This window comes from Mus musculus, chromosome 17 (genome assembly GCF_000001635.26).
Source record: "Mus musculus strain C57BL/6J chromosome 17, GRCm38.p6 C57BL/6J".
NCBI lineage: Eukaryota > Metazoa > Chordata > Mammalia > Rodentia > Muridae > Mus > Mus musculus.
Genome location: NC_000083.6, coordinates 84,863,987 through 84,882,613, shown reverse-complemented (window position 1 = coordinate 84,882,613; position 18,627 = coordinate 84,863,987).

The following is an 18,627-nucleotide window of genomic DNA, read 5'->3' as shown; positions in this document are numbered from 1 at the left end:
TTCTATGTGTGGTGGTTTGATTAGGTTTGGCCCCCATAGATTCATGTGTTTGAATGCTTGGCCATAGGGAATGGCACTATTAGAACGAATGGTCTTATTAGAGAAGATGTGGCCTTGATAGAGGAAGTGTGTCACTGTGCTGGTGGGCTTTGAAGTCTCCTACGCTTAATCTATGCCCAGTGTGGCACACAGTTTTCCTCGTGACTTTTGGATCAAAGATGTAGAGTTCTTGGGTCCTCCAGTGCCATGTTAGCCTGGAAGATGCCATACTTCCCACCATGATGCTAATGGAATAAACCTCTGAAACTGTAAACCAGCCCCAAATACATGTTGTCCTGTATGAGAGTTGCTGTTGTCATGGTGTCTCTTCACAGCAATAAAAGCCAAACTAAGACCTATGTTCCCTCAAAGAGCTGTCTAGTTCAAGATGAAGACAAGAGGTCTCGTTAGACCCCTTTCCTCCCGTGCTTTCAGCCTTTCTCTCCTGGACCAGCAAGCGGTGACAATCTGCCCCAGCACACACTGTCTGACTTTCCAAAGCTCCCTGGCTATGCGTGATTCATCTACCTCTTCACCTTCAAGGGCTAAAATGTTTATGTCAGATCTCCCTTAACATTAGAGCCCTTAATACAAGCTAGAGACTGCATTATCTCTCCCTAGAAGGAGACACAAACAAGAAAATATTTGCCAGAGGCTAAGTAACTGTCCAGGCCCACACAGCCCATACAATTAGTCCTTCTGAGTGCTGGGAAGTGGAAGAATTGGGGCTTGGATGCAGGTGGCAAAATTGTAGAGCCCACCCCTTTCATCTCTGCACGTTCTGCTTCCTTCATATAAATCTGCTTGAAAGAGGCAAAAGCTCTGTTAACGGGTAGACTCGCCAGCGTAGGTTCTCAGCCTTCCTAATGCTGTGACCCTTTAACACAATTCTTCATGTTGTGATGACCCCCTCATCCTAACCGTAACGTTACCTTTGCTGCTACTCCATAACTGTACTTTTGCTACTGTTATGAACCTTAATGTAGATATCTATGTTTTCTGATGGTTTTAGAGGACCCCTGGGAAAGGGTCATTTGATCCCCACCCCCAAAGAGTTCGAGACCCCCCTATGTTGAGAACTGTTGCACTAGTGGCTTGTCTTGGTCTAAGACACGCCAAGTTTAGGGGATAGCCTCATTCTGCAGTGACTCACATATGCAGCAACTGTCCCAAAGTCCTTCAAATGAGAGGTCACCTTGATCCACCTGTGACTAGCCCCGTTCCCACAAGGAATGCCTCTAAACTCCTTCTTTGCTATTTATACTAAGCCAGAGCTGGGCAGGAAACAGATGGGACACTCAAATTGGGTAATTTGAAGAGAGTTGTATAAAGAGGCCATTTACAAAGGTGTGGGCAGGATGTGGGGAAACTACAGCTACTTGACCACCCCAGGCCTGCAGGAGAGAGGGGAGATGCGGTCATCACAACCTACAGAGTGTGTCCTGCATGTCTAGGGCCACCTCACAGCAGCTGTGACCACAAGCCACAGAGGCAGCCTTAGGCTGTGACACCTCAGTTCTGCGTGTGACCTTTTCTGTTTACCCAGGATTCCCTCCTGAGCACATTTGTTTGTAACTCTTGTAGCTTGCACCATATTCACAATACAGCTGAAGATATTCTTGATCTCTTGGTCCCCCTGCCTCCACGTAACAAGTGCTGGGACTGCAGCTGTCATATGCCAATCATACCTGACAACCTGGACTCAAGAGCCTGTCTCTTAGGTGCTATGCTATTCTGGAGAAATTAATTAACCTCGCCACTCCATGTGGCTACTGGGAACTGAACCTGGGTCTCTTGCAACAGCAACTAGTGCTTTTAACTGCTGAGCCATCTCTCCAGCCTGCTGGATTTTTATCTTACAGTAAAAACACAGAGCATATGGTACTGAAAAATGCTATGTCCTTTCTTTTCTTCCTTCCTTTCTGTCTCTTTCAGGTAAATGTTTGGGGCTAGGGCCCTATACTCTCTACACACAACCATATGTGCTCAACAAATATTGCTTGCCTGGTGGCTAAAGGTCTTTTGCCTCAAAACTGGTCAAGAATTCCCACTTATCATTGGAGACTGTAACTGTCCCATGGCTTTAAAAGTTCTTGCTGTGCTGTGGACGTTGCTCATGATGGCAGACATTCCTTATGACTGCAAACCACATTACTAGAGTGACTGCTGTGTGCTTTATGACGCTGAACATTTGGCTCATGTTGTTATTTGTGTTCATCTGTTATTAACAATTAAAAAGCTTTCCTTTCAAAGTCAGGGCCTTGCACTAGCTAAGCCTATATACTCTGCCACAGAGTGCCAACAAAACATTTTTTTCAAACGCATTTTTAAATGTCAAGTACCCATAAAAAAAGTTTTCACGGTTGACGCTCTCTCCATTTGCCCTTCCCAGTGCTTAGGAGGAGCCTGAGTCGAAGCCAGACTCTTGCCAGCAAGCCTTAGAGAAAGTGATGCTCACTGGTGGGAAGGGGACCCATGCCTCCCCTTCTTGCTAGTCAGAGAAGTAGAAACTCCAACGGAGTCTAAATGCTGCTTTGAACCCACACCTAGAATGTGCAGAAGCTGCCCCAGGCTCTTAGCATTTCTGGCAGAGTCAGTGGCCCTTGCTGACCAGCTCGAGCAAGAAGCGCCTCTCTTCTCTCAACTTCCCTTGACGCTCCAGAGAACCCTCCAGAGAACCGATAGGGCTCTGTTGTTCCCAGGGCCGGTCCCCAAACCACCGTTTGGTTGGTTGGTTGATCGGTCAGTTGGTTTGTTGTTGTTTTCTGAGACTGGTTTCTCTTTGTGGTCCTGGTTGTTCTGGAACTCTGCCCTGTAGACCAGGCTGGCCTCGAACTCACAGAGACCCGCCTGAGTGTGTCTCTGCCTGGTTCAAACCCTAACCCTAACTCCTAATCACTTGGAGGCAGACACAAAAGCAAAATGGAGGTGAACGGTTTTCCAAGCCCCACAGTCCACCCTTCTGTTGTGCTGGGTCTCTCAACCCCTCATTCGTTTTATGCATGAAGGGGGGGGGGGGGAAGGAGCAAAAAAATACTCCACGTCTATAAATCCTTATAGGCTCAAAGTTCCAAGGTGGCAGGAACTGGATCTCTCCTCTTTTTACAAGCTGTACTGTGGGCCAAAGAGTTGAGTCAGATTCGGAGCTCAATAAATGGGCGTGGCAACTGAATTGCGTATCCCTTCTCTTCCGGCCTGCAGGAAAGCCACCCATCATCCCTTCAGGGTGGTGTGATCACTCCAGTGGACTGCAGACTGCGCCAGGCAGGGACTTTGGACTCTCTGGGAGGTGGTTTTGTGTGGTCATAGCAGCAGCTTGTCAAAGGACGAAGCAGAGGAGGGACGGGAACTTTTTAAAAACCCAAAGGCTCGTTATTTTTAACACCCCAGAGCTTTCTCTTTTCAGATTAAGCGGCTTCTGCACTCTTGCAAAGGATTGCACAGCTGAGGAATTCGTATTTACGTTTTAAATACTAATGGCTATTACTGTTTTAAGACAGGGTCTCATCTAGCCCAGGCTGATCTGTAACTCACTATATAATAGAAATTGACCTTGACTTCTGAATCTTCAGCCTCCAACTCAGGACGCTGGAATTTCAGGTATGCACTACCATGTTTGACTATTATTATTGTTTCTACATAAAGGACTGAACCTAGGACCCCAGGCTTAGAACTATATCCCATTTCCACCTCCCGCCCCACCAACCCCCTACTCATTCTGTGGACAATGCTCAATGCTAACCTCAGACTCACAGAGATTGGCCTGCCTCTGCAAGGATTAAAGGTGTGCCCCGACACCTCCTGTCTCTGCCTCATTTTTTAAACTTTTCATTTTGAGACAGTCTTGCTAAGTTGAGCAGGCCAGTTTTGAACTCTCTTTTTTGCCCATATAAACTTTGATTTTCCGATCTGGCTTTAGCCTCCGGCGTGGCTGGGATTACAGGTCGGTACACAGTGCCCAGCATTTGAGAGATTTGTTTCTTTTGCTTCTTTAACAGTCACAGACAAACTCACTGAAGGTAAAGGATGGGTGGAGGCTCCTGGGTGTGGCCAGCAAGGGCCTCCTGACACCCAAACTCCAGGGTGTCTCCTAGGGAATCAGACACAGCTAGACTAAATTAGCTCCTTTCCTTTTCCCTCCAAATTTAAAAACCTAAATGCTTTCTTGCTGAATAATATATAAATAAAGGGAAGACAAGCAAAAAGATGCCTGAGCCTCTGAGAAGGGTCGCCACTGTAATATGTAGTTTTTCATCTCTCTTCAGTTAAGGTCACTCACATTTCGGCTCCAAAATGAAAATAACCACAAATGGCCACAGCACAGACCCATGTACAATTTTCTCCATCTTCTAAAAATGAAATTACAAATGTTTGCAACTAAGTACTTCCCGCCGCAAAGTTTCTTTATCAAAAAGGACACCATATTTGTCCCAATGCCTATGTGAAGGGCCTTCGGCCAAACGAATGGGAAATCATTGGCCTGATTAACATCCTGTGATCTTAGATCTAAAAATGACCCGGAACCGGGTAAACAAGATGACGTCAGTGTGCTGGGCAGGCAGCGGTTCTCTACTGCCACCTGGAGGGCAGTGTGGTCAATGCCACACGAATTGTTTGCTAGTTTAAAAAATAAAAACGTTTGGACTAAAATGTGTGTGGGAACAGGGTCTTCATAGAGGGACAATCTTGATAAAATAAATAAATAAATAAATAAATAAATAAATAAATAAATAAATAAATAAATAAATAAATAATCAGGCTCTACATGGAGCTAGCGGTCTGGCTTGGCTCATGACAAAGGCCACCTGATTTTCCGTGCAGCTTCAGGCTTCCTTGGGACTTTGGCGTGGGAGGGAGTATCATGGTTCTAATTTATTTTCTTGTCAGGCTAATGTGAGAGAGAGGCTGCCCAGCTTTCTGCATTACACAACCGGCATGCTGGGAGATGCCCCAGAAATGTGCTGGGGTTGAGAAAAGGTCAGAAACTCGTCACTATTTCCCTTAGAAGACCGTCCACGAAAAGAAGATGAAGGGTGAATTTTAACGTAATAAAAACAAAAGCAAGACTGGCTTACTTTCAGATGAGTCCATTTGCTCGGAATGTTTACCAACCACCTCAGAATCTCAGCGGCTGAGGACAACATCTATGCTTTCCTTGCTAGTGGGCATGAAAGTCTGCCATGCCCTGACCAGGCAAGCAGGACTCCAAGCTCAAGGTCCCACACAGGCTGACTCTGCGTGGTTCCGTTCTTGCAAAGGAGCCAGAAAGAAAGTTTGTCCTATCTCTGAGGGTTCAGTGTTCAAGGCCCAGGTCAACCCAGGCAAAATCAGAAGATGCTCTTAGCCTCAGATCATCTAATGTGTGGGGCGGGGGAGATACACACAGTCTCCTATTGACGAAGCCCTGTGAAGTTCCATGGCCAAGTATGGCTGTGCGTAGTTCTGCAGAGAGGGAGGAAGGGATTGCAGATAACTGTGTGTGTTGTTAAAATAGTAAACATAGCATTATGAAAGCCTTTATACTTGCTTCCCTCTCCCCCTTCCTTCCTTCTTTCCAGCCTTCCTTTTGTTTTTGAGACAGTTTTACTCTGTTGGCCTGGTCTAACCTGGAAATCATTATGTAACCCAGGTTGGCCTTGAACACCTATCTCAGTCTCTCTACTGAGGATTGGAATTGCAGGCCCCAGTGACCACACTCAGCTCTTTTACTTTCTTTTCTTTCTTAGTTTCTTTTTTTTTTTTTTTAACTTTCATTTTTTTCAAAGAAGAACTTTAAGCCAGGCAGGATAGCACAATCTGACCACTTAGGCTAGCCTGAGCAACATGGTAAGCCCCTCTTCCAGAGTGAAACAAATTGCACTGGCAATGTCAGTTGTGGCAGACCATGGGCGTGGCATGCTCTGGTCCCCAAGTTCCTTCCCCGGCACCCCAAAGAAGCAACTTTAATCCCCACGGTGTAAACCGATTTCCTTCCAGGCGTGAATGGTTTGAGTGATAGCATCCTTACATCGCTGTATTCGTGGATTCACAGACGCAGATTTGTCGGCATCTAACCTGTGCCCCTGACCTCAGAGGCTTATTACAATGGGACACAATGTGTATTCAAACCAAGTCCCATGGAGGATTGTCATGGAGGATCAGGGCTAAGTTAACAGAGGAGCCACCATCTGTGACTGTTCCATCTGGATCTCATAGATAGCATGAGAGTGAAGGGCTTCGTGGATGGAACAGCTCAGAAGGGACCAGTGTCCCTCTTCTCACGGCCCTTCCTTCACAGGTGGGGGATGACTCACAAACTGTGAGGAAGCTGGAAGGAAGCAATAGGACTTCTTGTGCCAAATTCATGTTACTAGGAAGGCTCGGATGCACCAGTTGGCAGTCCATCAGGCTGGGCATGGTGGGCACACCTGTCTGCCCAGAATTCAGGAGGCTGAGCAGGAGGAATATGAGGTGGAGGCTTGCCTGGACCAATAGAAAGTCTCTGTGTCAATTAACGAAAGAAGGGAATTGGCAACATTTAATGATGTTTGGCATATTTTGTATTTCTTTGTTTCTGATTTATTTTACTTTTTTGAGACTGGCTTTCTTATGTTTGCAACCTTTTTGTTTTTGTCTTTGTGTTTTTAAGACAGGGTTTCTTTATGTAGCCTTAGCTGTCCTAGAACTAGCTCTTCAGAGGATCAGGCTGGCCTAGAACTCACTGAGATCAGCCTGCCTCTGCCTCCCCAGCGCTGGGATTAAAGGAGTCCACGCTGCCGCCGCGCCACTGCAAGCATTGTTTGACAGTTTGTTTGTTTTGGAGTTTTTGTTGTTGGCTTGTTTTTGTTTTTGTTTTTCAAGACAGGGTTTCTCTGTGTAGCCCTGGATGTCCTGGAACTCACTCTGTAGACCAGGCTGGCCTCGAACTCAGAAATCCGCCTGCCTCTGCCTCCCAAGTGCTGGGATTAAAGGCGTGCGCCACCACACCTGGCTTTTGTTTTTCTCATTTCCTCCTGCTTCTTCCCTAGAGGTCTGAAGGTCAAACACGAAGACTGGAGGGTGTGATGGTTAAATACAGGTCATGGGAGATTCAACCTGCAAAAAACCAAGAATTCTAACATGAAGCAGTTTCTTTTTTCCAAATGTACCTTTCCCTCCTTGAAACTCTTCAGTGACTTGTCATGGCCCCCCAAACAGTTTATCTTCTCTAAAAGACCTTTTTAGCCCCTTCCTCAAAGCCCCACTCCTCTTCCTCGGATAAATCCAGAATACAGTTAGAGCCCTTTGGTCACTGGACAGATACATAGTCCACGTGCCAAGCCCCGCCTGTGCCAGGTGCAGAACACACAATACTGAGCAAAGCCACGCCCACCTCCTGAAGCAGTGTTTGAGAATTCATGTAGGAGGAGAGATGCCAGTCAGAAAACTCCAAATAGGGGCTGGAGAGGTGGCCTGGAAGTTAAGAGTGTTTAATTGCTCTCCCAGAGGACCAGGGGTTCAATTTTAAGTGCCCGTATCAGGCAAATCAAAGTACTTGTAACTTCAGTTTCTGCACGAACATGGTATACACAAACGAATGCACACACAGAGACTTGCACACATGTGAAAATAAATCTAAGAAACAAAACAAAACCCTCCAAACAGGGCTGTGTCTGGAGCGCGTCGGAAGAGCGCTTGCCCAGCATGCTTGAAGCTCGTGGTTTGCTGAATAAATGGGGTGTGGTGATGACACCTGTAATCCCAGCCATTGAACCAAGGAGACCAAAGGATCAGAAACGTAAAGCCATCCTCTCAACACGTTTCTGACACTCACCAAGGCCGGGATCTTGGATTAATCCTGTGTCCCTGGCAAGCGGGCGTGCCACTCTTTACAGATGGTTACACTGGAGGTCACAGCTCAGCTACTGCTCAGCTAGGCTGAGTTGATGAGTCACCAGCTCCTCTCTGAAGTCACCTGCTTCTTCCATTAGAAGGCAAGTGAAGAGGACATAGGCCATGGCCATGTGGTATTGGTGCCTAATGATAAACATTCTTTTCTGTGTTCACTGTTCCTGGCTTGAGCTACGACCTCTTGTGTTCAGGGATATAAGTTCCTGATCCACGTCTGGTGTAACTGATGACATTCTGTGTCCTTGGGGTCACAGCCTGTCCCCAAAAAGCCAACTTCAGATACCCATCCCCCATAAACTAATTAAAACAGCCAAATTAATAGTTAGAAGAAAAAAAAAACAGGAAAAAATGTATTCTATGTGGCCACATTAGGAAGAAGGACAAACAGACCCAGTGACCTCCCTTGAGTCCATCTTTGGGGTCCTGAAGCAAGGTTAAGGTCCAGGTAGTCAGTCAAGTTACACATCCCTAACTAGTTCTAGCCAAGGTTGGTCCCACCCACCACTGAGCCATCATTTTCTAAGTTGCAATCCCTTTGTGTCCTCTCTGAGTAGTCCAAGCTTCAGGTTTCTTCTTTTCCCATCATGGGACCCTCGAGGGATTCCAATTTCTTGGGGTTTGTTGTTTCAACTGTCTGCTAGCCAAACTGAGGGACACACGTATCTCTTTAAAATACCTTCTTCCCCACCAAGTCTGTTACATTAACTAATTGAAGGTGGTTTATTGAAGATGCCTGCTGTAGAGGTGTGAATCGGTTCTGCAGGTACCATGTGTGGGCTGAAAACGACCTGTGCAGAAGAGAAGGATGCATGAAGAAGACACTGGGACTGAGGAGAGAAAGAGGCCCTCACCCTGACTGCCAGTGCTTGGGTTTGGAAGCAGAGCCCAGCTGCCAAATGCCTTGTTGAGTGACTTGGACTTCAGCCTGTGCGATGGGGCATGGCAGGGTCAGACTGGAGGTTTTGGCAGTCGTGTGAGGGTGGATTGAAGGAGAAGCCTCGGATTGGAAGTTAGAAGATGTGTTAGGATTTGGTCCAGGTGAAAGGTACTGGGTTGCATAGGGTTGCCGTGGAGACGGCAAAAGGACCTTTAGAAGCCTACTGACAGAAAGGGTTCAGACATCACTAAATAGGGGAGAGGGAATGGCAGGCAGGTGAATGGGGGCCTAGAGGGCCTCATGCAAATAAGAATGAACGGTGCTTAAATGACCGTGTATACAGAAGGCAGGCATCCGAAAACATCGCCTGTCAGGCCTGGCCAGGAAACACACACAAAACGGACACATCACTATTCCCTACATAAAATTAGGTCACTTTTAGAGTGAAAAAGATTCATACATACTTTTTTATCAGTTAATTCCGTCTATGCTTACACCACTCACTATTTAATATGACTGTCTGGAGTTGTTTGTTCATCTTGAGACAGGGTTCAAACTCAATGTATAGCCGAAGATAACTTTGAACTCCTGATCCTCCTGCCTCCACCTCCCAAACACTGGGGTTGCAGGCATGTACCGGCATGTCCTGTTGACCTTAATATTGCTTTGTTTTGTTTTTGTTTTTTACAGTTCTGTTTTATTTGCAGGTGGCAGGCACACCCTAGCACGCATGTGGAGGTCAGAGGGCAGCTTACAGGAGTTTGTTCTCTCCCACCGCATGGACTCCAGGGGACAGATTCAGGCCATCAGGTTTGGAGGCAAGCGCCTTACCTGCTGAGCCACCTCCTTGCCCCTTAATACTGTTCTTAAATGAAGTCTCTTCTCAAAATCTAACTACTTACTGCAGGCTCATCTTCCGAACAAGCACCTGTATGTGTGCAGTGGTGGCCTAGTGTGCCGGTCCTGCTTGATAAATACTGAAACAGATGCGTGGATGCGCACGGTGGCTGCTCCTGTGGCGTCTTTGGTTGTGTGTAGGGAATGTTTGGGGGATCACTAAGGCCACCAGAGTTCTACATGTATGGATTTCCTCTTGGATTCTCTTCAGATTGTGTCAGTGTCCAGACCTGGTGGCAGGCCTCGTCTTTGCATCCATTAGAAACGGACTTTAGCAGAACTGGCCTGGTCTCCTCTGTTTCCCTCCCCAGTCATCCAAAGACTGACTTTGGTATGAACAGGGAGAGCTGCAGCCTCCTCTTCCCTTGTTCATATCTGATGTGCGTGGGTGATGTGAGGCACAGCAACGAGCGTCTCTGCACCTCTTTCCTCCTGTGTAAAGTCGGGGATTGGGCTGGTGATCTATCTCAAAGTGTATCCAGATGGGGGTAGAACCCTGTGGTAGGGTGCTCACCTGGCTTCCATCCTCAGTACTGCCAGAAGAAAAAAAATTATATATATATGTGTGTGTGTGTGTGTGTGTGTGTGTAGTGAGAGAGAGAGAGAGAGAGAGAGAGACAGGCAGAGGTTCACATCGATTTTGTCAAGTGGGCATACCATTTAATGAGTAGTCTCTCGCTTCCAAACAGATTATGGAAACATATCATCTTTATGAAATACATTTAAATTATTGTTTTGAATGTAGTGTATGTGAGGGGGCACAGTAAAGAAACTGCCAGTGTGATGATTCCATTATGAGGGGGAAGGTTTTTTATTATGATGAGAAAGAGAGTACATCTAGAAACATCTGGAACAGTGGAAAGCATCGGTAAAAGAGAGCACAGACTGGACATGGGCAGGGCTAGCTGCAAGAAAAGGAAGAGTAGCAGGGGTGAGTGTGGGCGGGGTAGCAGGGGTGAATGTGGGCAGGGTAGCGGGTGTGTGTGTGTGTGTGTGTGTGAATGTGGGCGGGGCAGGGAGGGGCGGGAGGGGGATACGACCCATGACAGGATGGGCAGCTCGCCTTTAGAAAGAGAAGAAATGGGTATCAGGAAGGAGAGAAGCCAGGGCGAGTGAGAAGGCTGGGGGGCTGTGTCCTGTACATGAAGTACTGGCCCCTAAGGACTAGGGGAGCCTGGAGGCTCAAGTGGGCTTTGATATGTAACCGTAGGTAGCCATGTGTTCCTTCTGCCTGAGGTAAGGAAAAGGCCTTCTTTTGGCAGATGGGAACCAGTTTCACAAATTTCCAAGGAATATGGCTTTTAACTAGACTCTAGAAATCTTCCCATAGGCTGAATATATTCCTAGACTTCCTGTGAGACCTAACATATACACTATTGATCACTATATAAAATATATACTGTTTCTGTTTCTGAGACAAGGTTTCTCTGTGTAACCTAGAACTTGCTCTGTAGACCAGGATGGCTTTGAACTAATAGAGATCTGCCTGCCTCTGCCTTCCAAGTGCTGGGATTAAAAGTGTGTGCCACCACTGCCCAGCTTCATATGGCATATCTTGACTGTTATAGAATAGTAATCCTACATAGAAAATATTCATTATTTAAGCGTATAGCTCCTAGCTGGGCAGTGCATGGCTGCACATGCCTTTAATCCCAGCACTTGTGAGGCAGAAGCAGGCGGATTTCTGAGTTCAAGGCCAACCTGGTCTACAGAGTGAGTTTCAGGACAGCTAGGGCTATGCAGAGAATCCCTGTCTCGAAAAACAAAACAAAACAAAACAAAGCAAAACAAAACAAAACAACAAAACAAAACAAAATTCTCACTCTAACCTTTTTAATGATGACTGCAGTGACTGTCATGTATGAATTTGGAAGGACCCAACTTCCCTTTAAAGTCTTGATAATTAGTACAGGGAATCCTAGCATGGAGTTAAAGTAAAACCTGGACCACAGTTGTAAAGAGCGTAGCTTCTGTGAGGTTCAAAGCGAGTGAAACTGGGATCTATGGGATTTCCTTCTGTCCTTGAGAGCTATGTCCTTGTGCAGAACTGCACTTTTATAGACGTTGTCTCCCCTGGAGACCCGTCCCCTGCTCCAAATGCCCACTGTTCTGGCCTCTCCCCACTGCCTTCATCTCTGAGAATCTTCTTTCAGCTCTTTCTTCACACTGAGGTGTTGATGATTGGTAACCAGCCAGCACAGCCATTCTCATTAGAGTGCGGGGTGCGTGGAAATTAACTTGTTACTAATAATAAGTGCTGGAGTTTGAAATAATTTAATCAACCTGAGCTAACTCCGTGCTTCTCTTGAAATTAGCTCAGCCGGCTTTTCTTTTCAAAATTCTCTTATTTAAAACATGTATTTTACCTGGCTGTTATTCCAGGACAGATGGCCAGGGCTGCACAGAGATATAAACAAACAAACAAACAAAAAGATACTCCATCTATCTATCTATCTATCTATCTATCTATCTATCTATCTATCTATCTATCTATCTATCTATCTATCTATCATCTATCTATCTATCTACTATCTATCATCTACCTATCTACCTACCTATCATCTATCTATCTACCTATCACCTACCTATCTATCTTCTATCTATCTATTATCTATTTATCATCTGTCTATCTATCTATCTATCTGTCTGTCTGTCTGTCTGTCTATCTATCTATCATCTACCTACCTATCTATCATCTATCTATCTATCCATCTATCTATCCATCTACCTATCTATCATCTATCTATTATCTATCTATCATCTATCATCTATCTATCTATCTATCTATCTATCTATCTATCTACTATCTATCATCTATCTATCTACCTATCTACCTACCTATCATCTACCTATCACCTACCTATCTATCTTCTATCTATCTATTATCTATTTATCATCTATCATCTATCTATCTATCTATCTATCTATCTATCTATCTATCTATCTATCTATCATCTATCTTCCTATCTATCATCTATCTATCTATCTATCTATCTATCCATCTATCTATCCATCTACCTATCTATCATCTATCTATTCATCTACCTATCATCTATCATCTATCTATTTACCTATCATCTATCTATCTATCTATCTATCTATCTATCTATCTATCTATCATCTATCTTCCTATCTATCATCTATCTATTTATCTATCTATCTATCTATCTATCTATCTATCTATCTATCTATCTATCTATCATCTATCTATCTACCTACTATCTATCATCTATCTATCTATCTGTCTGTCTGTCTGTCTGTCTATCTATCTACCTATCTATCTATCTATCATCTATCTGTATATGAAGTAGGTTGGGGTGAGTATGCACACATATGTGGATGTCAGAGGATGACATCAGGAATTAGTTCTCTCTTTCTACCATGTGGGTCCCAGGGATGAAATTTAATTGTTAGGTAGGCCTGGGTGCCAACCCCTTTACCTACTGGGCCATCTCACCAGCCTACATGTTCCTTTAATGAGAGTAGGCAAATGGTGATAATTGGCCATAGGTCATAGGTCATAACATTCTACGTGACAGCCTACAGGGATATAATGAAGAGACATTCATGCCAAGTCCTGCCTTGTAAGTTGAACTCATCTGATTGCTTTGTTTTCTCCTTCCTTCCCCCTCTCCTCCTTCTTCTCCTTTCTATACCCTCTTCTCCTTCCAGACAGGGACTCACTATGTAGCCGTGGCTAGCCTAGACCTTGCTATATTAGGCTGGCCACTAGTTTACAGAGATCTGCCTGCTCTGCCTCCCGTGTACTGGAATTATAGTCTTATGCCCAGGGTAACTTTCTTTCTTTCTTTCTTTCTTTTCTTTCTTTCTTTCTTTCTTTCTTTCTTTCTTTCTTTCTTTCTTTCTTTCTTTCTTTCTTTCTTTCTCTCTTTCTCTCTTTCTCTCTTTCTCTCTTTCTCTCTTTCTCTCTTTCTCTCTTTCTCTCTTTCTCTCTTTCTCTCTTTCTCTCTTTCTCTCTTTCTCTCTTTCTCTCTTTCTCTCTTTCTCTCTCTCTCTTTCTCTCTTTCTTTCTCTCTTTCTTTCTTTCTTTTTTTCTTTCTTTCCATTTTATGTGCACTGGTGTTTTGCCTGTGTGTATGTGTGTGTAAGGGAGTCAGATCTTGGACTTACAGACCAGATATTCTGGAAGAGCAGTCAGTATTCTTAACGGCTGAGTCATCTCTCTAACCCCTGAACCATTTTCTTTTAAATGTTGCCTAAAGAAAAAAATCTTAATGAAAATCTAAATTGCAACTAAAGTGATACTGAAAACACAATTTGATAAAATTACAAAAACTGTGATTAGCACATAATTTCTAGAGAATATTCAACTGTTCTCAGCACAAAGATATTTGAAGTACTGAATATGTTAAATAGTTTGCTTAATTATTCCACACGGTATTTGTAAATTCGAATCCACCCTTGTATCTTGTAAATATATACAATGAAAGCTGGGCAAATTAAAGTAAAACATGAACAAATAATGATTATTTAATGGAATGGTGATAACAAATGAAATGTATACTAATATTATTTACACAGGACTCAACAAGTATTTATTGAATGAATGAATACATGGACCCTTAAGACTAATACATTCTGTATTTATAAAACTAATGAAACCAGGTATGCTTTTCTGGATTATTTATACATTTTTATGTACTCTGCTGTAAAACAGCAGTTTTAAAATATTATTTTTCTTTTTTTTTTCTGAAAGAAATAGCTCGCAATGGTGTCGATGAGCGTCAACAGAGAGCTGCCGTGTCTGCAGAGAATGGCCGACTGATGTGAAGGGAACTTTAGTCCCCTGGATTATTGCCTGTCTGCTAACCTAGGCCTAGTTCTGGAAGCCTCTAGCCTCTGTATAATTTTATCTAGGCCTAGAATATTTTTAGCTTCTGAGACTTGCTGCTGAATAAACTCACCCTTTCTAGTTCTTTCTGAACTCTGGCTGGAAGGTTCAAATCACCTGTTCTGGCTCAAACTCCTCTATAAGCTGACTGATTCAATCTGCCCTCTCTTCTCTCTCTCTCTCTCTCTCTCTCTCTCTCTTTCTCCCTCCTGAATTGCTCTGCTTGACTTCAAATTAATTCTAGCAATCTGTTCTAATCTTCCGGCTCCTCCTTCTCTGGCTTGTTCTGTGCTTACTTGTGTCTAGTTTGTTCTCTGTATCTTGTCTCTATAAACCTGCCTCCGTTCTCTCTCTTCACTACTCTGTTAAGTAACATCTCTGTCCTCTCTGTTCTTGTGAGAATTGGGCATATTATATTCTGTCAAATCTTTCTCTGATTCATCACTTTGTCTGCTACTCAATCAGACATCACTTTCCTTTTTTTTAATAATTTATTTATTTATTACATGTGAGTACATTGTAGCTATCTTCAGACACTCCAGAAGAGGGCGCCAGATCTCATTACAGATGGTTGTGAGCCACCTTGTGGTTGCTGGGATTTGAACTCAGGACCTTTGGAAGAGCAGTCAGTGTTCAGACATCACTTTCAAATACGGGTGCTTCCTTCTACAAGCTTACTTTACCTTCATCATTTGTGATTAAAGGTGACACTAAGGGCTGAGCCACATCACAAATAGAAACAGATTTTTTTTTCAGTAAATAACACAACCTGGGGGTTCACAGTGTATCAAATATCAGGGCAGTGATAGAGAGAGGTTGGAATGTTGCAAGTCCAGAGCCTAATTACCAATCCCAGGCTAGCTTTAGCCTGCTGAAGAACCATTGCTTATCCACCTGTACAACTAGCTTTCTATGAGTAGTAGATTAAAAACCTTTGAATTATTTTACCTTAGCAGACTCGCTGACTTCCACCAACCCAAAATCTAAGACTGTCATCACAGAGCATCTTAGGCCTGTAGAAAAGCATCCTCGTCTTTCTGTAACCACCTCTGTATTTTATTTATGATTTATGACTTTCTTTATTCTATAAAATGATAAACTTCATGATTCTACTTCCAGGTTAGAACATGGAATTGGGGGTAAAGTTTAAATTTATGTTCCTCAGCCATGCACTCAACTACGGCTCCAGAATAAGCTCCCTTCTTTCTTTTGAGATAAGAACTGTGCTTTTACAATGCTGGACTCAAGTTTACTATATAGCTGAGCATGACCTTGAACTTCTAACCACCCTGCCTCTCCTTCCCAAGTACTGAGATCAAGCATTTACAACTAGCCAGGTTTTTGTTGTTGTTGTTTTGGTTTTTTTGTTTTTCGAGACAGCGTGTAGCTCTGGCTGTCCTGGAACTCACTCTGTAGACCAGGCTGGTCTCGAACTCAGAAATCCACCTGCCTCTGCCTCCCAAGTGCTGGGGTTAAAGGCGTGCGCCACCACTCCCAGGCTACAACCAGCCAGTTTTATACCGTATAAGAGACTGAACCCAGGGTTCTATGCATGCCAGGGAAAGACTTTACTAATTGAGCTACATCTCAAACATCTAGTTTCCCCCTAAATAATAGTCAGTATCCTTTAAAGTTGTCTGTGTCGTAAATGATGGTTGAGAGCAGAAGAAAATTTCACGAAGCTCTGGAAGAACAAACAGAGATGTCAACTGGCCTCTCCAAATTCTGCACAGCACTGCAGGCTTCTGAAATTTTGTTAGGTTAATTATCTTTAATAGCACTACCTTCTTTTGTTGGCCCTACCCATGAAGAAGCAAAACAAAATGGGATCCTCTGGTAGGAGCCAGTTCTTCCTGCAATCCAAAGCAAGAAACAAGAAGTTGGGAATTAATATTGTAAACTGCAGCTGGGTGTGTGGAGGGCACACCTTCAATTCCAATTCTCTGAAGGCAGAGGAAAGTGGACATCTGTAAGTGAGAGGCTAGCCTGGTCTACATATTGAGTTCTGGACCAGGGCTACATAATGAGATACTGTCTCAAACACCAAATTTAAACAAATAAACAAACAAACAAACTTCAATTTTTATTGTCAATACCTAGATACACATATGAACACACACATACACACACACCACAAATACACACAAACACACACACACACACACACACTTTAAGCTAAATGAAGTTGACTCCAGGACTCTGTCAACAGACAATTGTTGAACTTCTGAGCTGTGTGAGGGGTGCCGCTCCCTGTCCCTTGTCCAGTTGGATTGCCTGCCTGGATGCACTGTGTTTCTGGGCAGACCTGTCGTTGCAGGTTTCTGGAAGAACAGAGTTGAGACCCCAGTTGGGAACCACAGACACCATGCTTTTACTGGTTGCATGGAGAATGCAGGCGATGCCTCCCTCCTCAGCCTGCCCTCTCTGGGAATCTCCCCCTTTATCAAGAAGAGAAGAAACAAGGTCTCCCTGCTTGGCAGGAGATATCAAAGGTTCATTTTAGGATTCTCTCCAGGGGACTCTTGGTTTAGAATTTCAATTGTTACTCACAAAGCACAACTTCCCTAGTAACAGAATTCAGCCCCTTTAAATTCGTTTAAGGTTTAAGGGCATATGCCCTGCAGAACAGTCAGGGCATCAGCCATGTGAGCTACAAAACAAAGCAGCGATTGCACAGGGCAGGCTCAGGGCTGCAGTGACTTCATGTTGGCTAAATATAGAGAGCACTTGGTGTGCTGGCTGTGCCAGGGAGAACCATGATGCAATTCTGTCCTCCTGTTCATGGCAGGGAAGGACCAAGGGCAGACAGTGAGAATAGGATTACTTAACAAATGATCTCTTGTAATGGCCCCCAAGTCCAATCCAACCCAGTGTTTGTGAGCATGGAATAACTAGCACTCATGACATTTGAATATGACTATATTAATGTGTTACTGTGTGTACATGGATTTATATGAATATGTATTAAAATAGAACTAAAATGGGGGTAGTTAGAACTACCCCTAACAGAGGGTTATGTTTCTTCCAGAAGTTATAGGCTGCCAAGTAAAAAGCCAATTCCAGGGAATGGATACCACCCTTAGTCAACGTTATCCTGACGACTCCAAACAAGATACTGCTAGGTCTCAAATCCTCTCGAATCCAGGACAAGCGTTAACTGAGGTGCCCATTAACATCAAAGTAGATACCGGATGCCAGGCTCTCCCAGCATCCCTCAGTCCCTACCTGTTACAGAGTATGGCTGTCATACTCCATCTCCTACCCTAAAACTCGCCAGCCCAAGGGCTGGGCTTCCCTCCCCTTGACTCCTCTGCCCCATGTATAATCCAACCATTTTGCTTACCTGTTTCTTTTGGTCTACCCTTTGCTCTCTCTCTCTCTCTCTCTCTCTCTCTCTCTCATTTATTTATTTATTTATTTATTTATTTATTTATTTATTTATTTTATATATGTGAGTATACTGTAGCTGTCTTCAGACACACCAGAAGAAGACATTGGATCCCATTACAGATGGTTGTGAACCACCATGTGGTTGCTGGGAACTGAACTCAGGACCTTAGGAAGAACAGTCAGTGCTCTTAACCTCTGAGCCATCTCTCCAGCCTGTACCCTTTGCTCTCTTGGCCAATCTCTTGGCCCAGGCCACTGTTCTTGGTCAGCTGCTCCTCTCTTGCTCTCCTTCCCCCTTTGTCTTCACAGAGCCCAGCTCAGTTTGGCCATGACCATGACCACTCTGGCCTCTCCCAGATGTCTCTGCCTCTATGCTCTCCCTTTATTCTACAATGAATGTTCTTCTCCACCACACCTAGGGGGAGTCCTCCCTTGTATTTTTTTTTTTTCATGCAGACAGGCTGTTGCCCATTGCTCTTGGTTGCCCATCAGACCTTTAGAATAAGACCGAAAGCCAGCCTAAGATGAAAACACCACACAAATTTGTCACAGGACACAGAGAACTGGAGCTGGTATGGACTGAGGGGCTTCCTCGCTGGTAGTAGCTTTCAAAGTATTGGATGGTGCTATGTAGGCATGGGAGCTGGAGGACCTCATCTACAGTCTTATCCAGCTGTAAACCCAAGATACTGCCCAGGGGCAC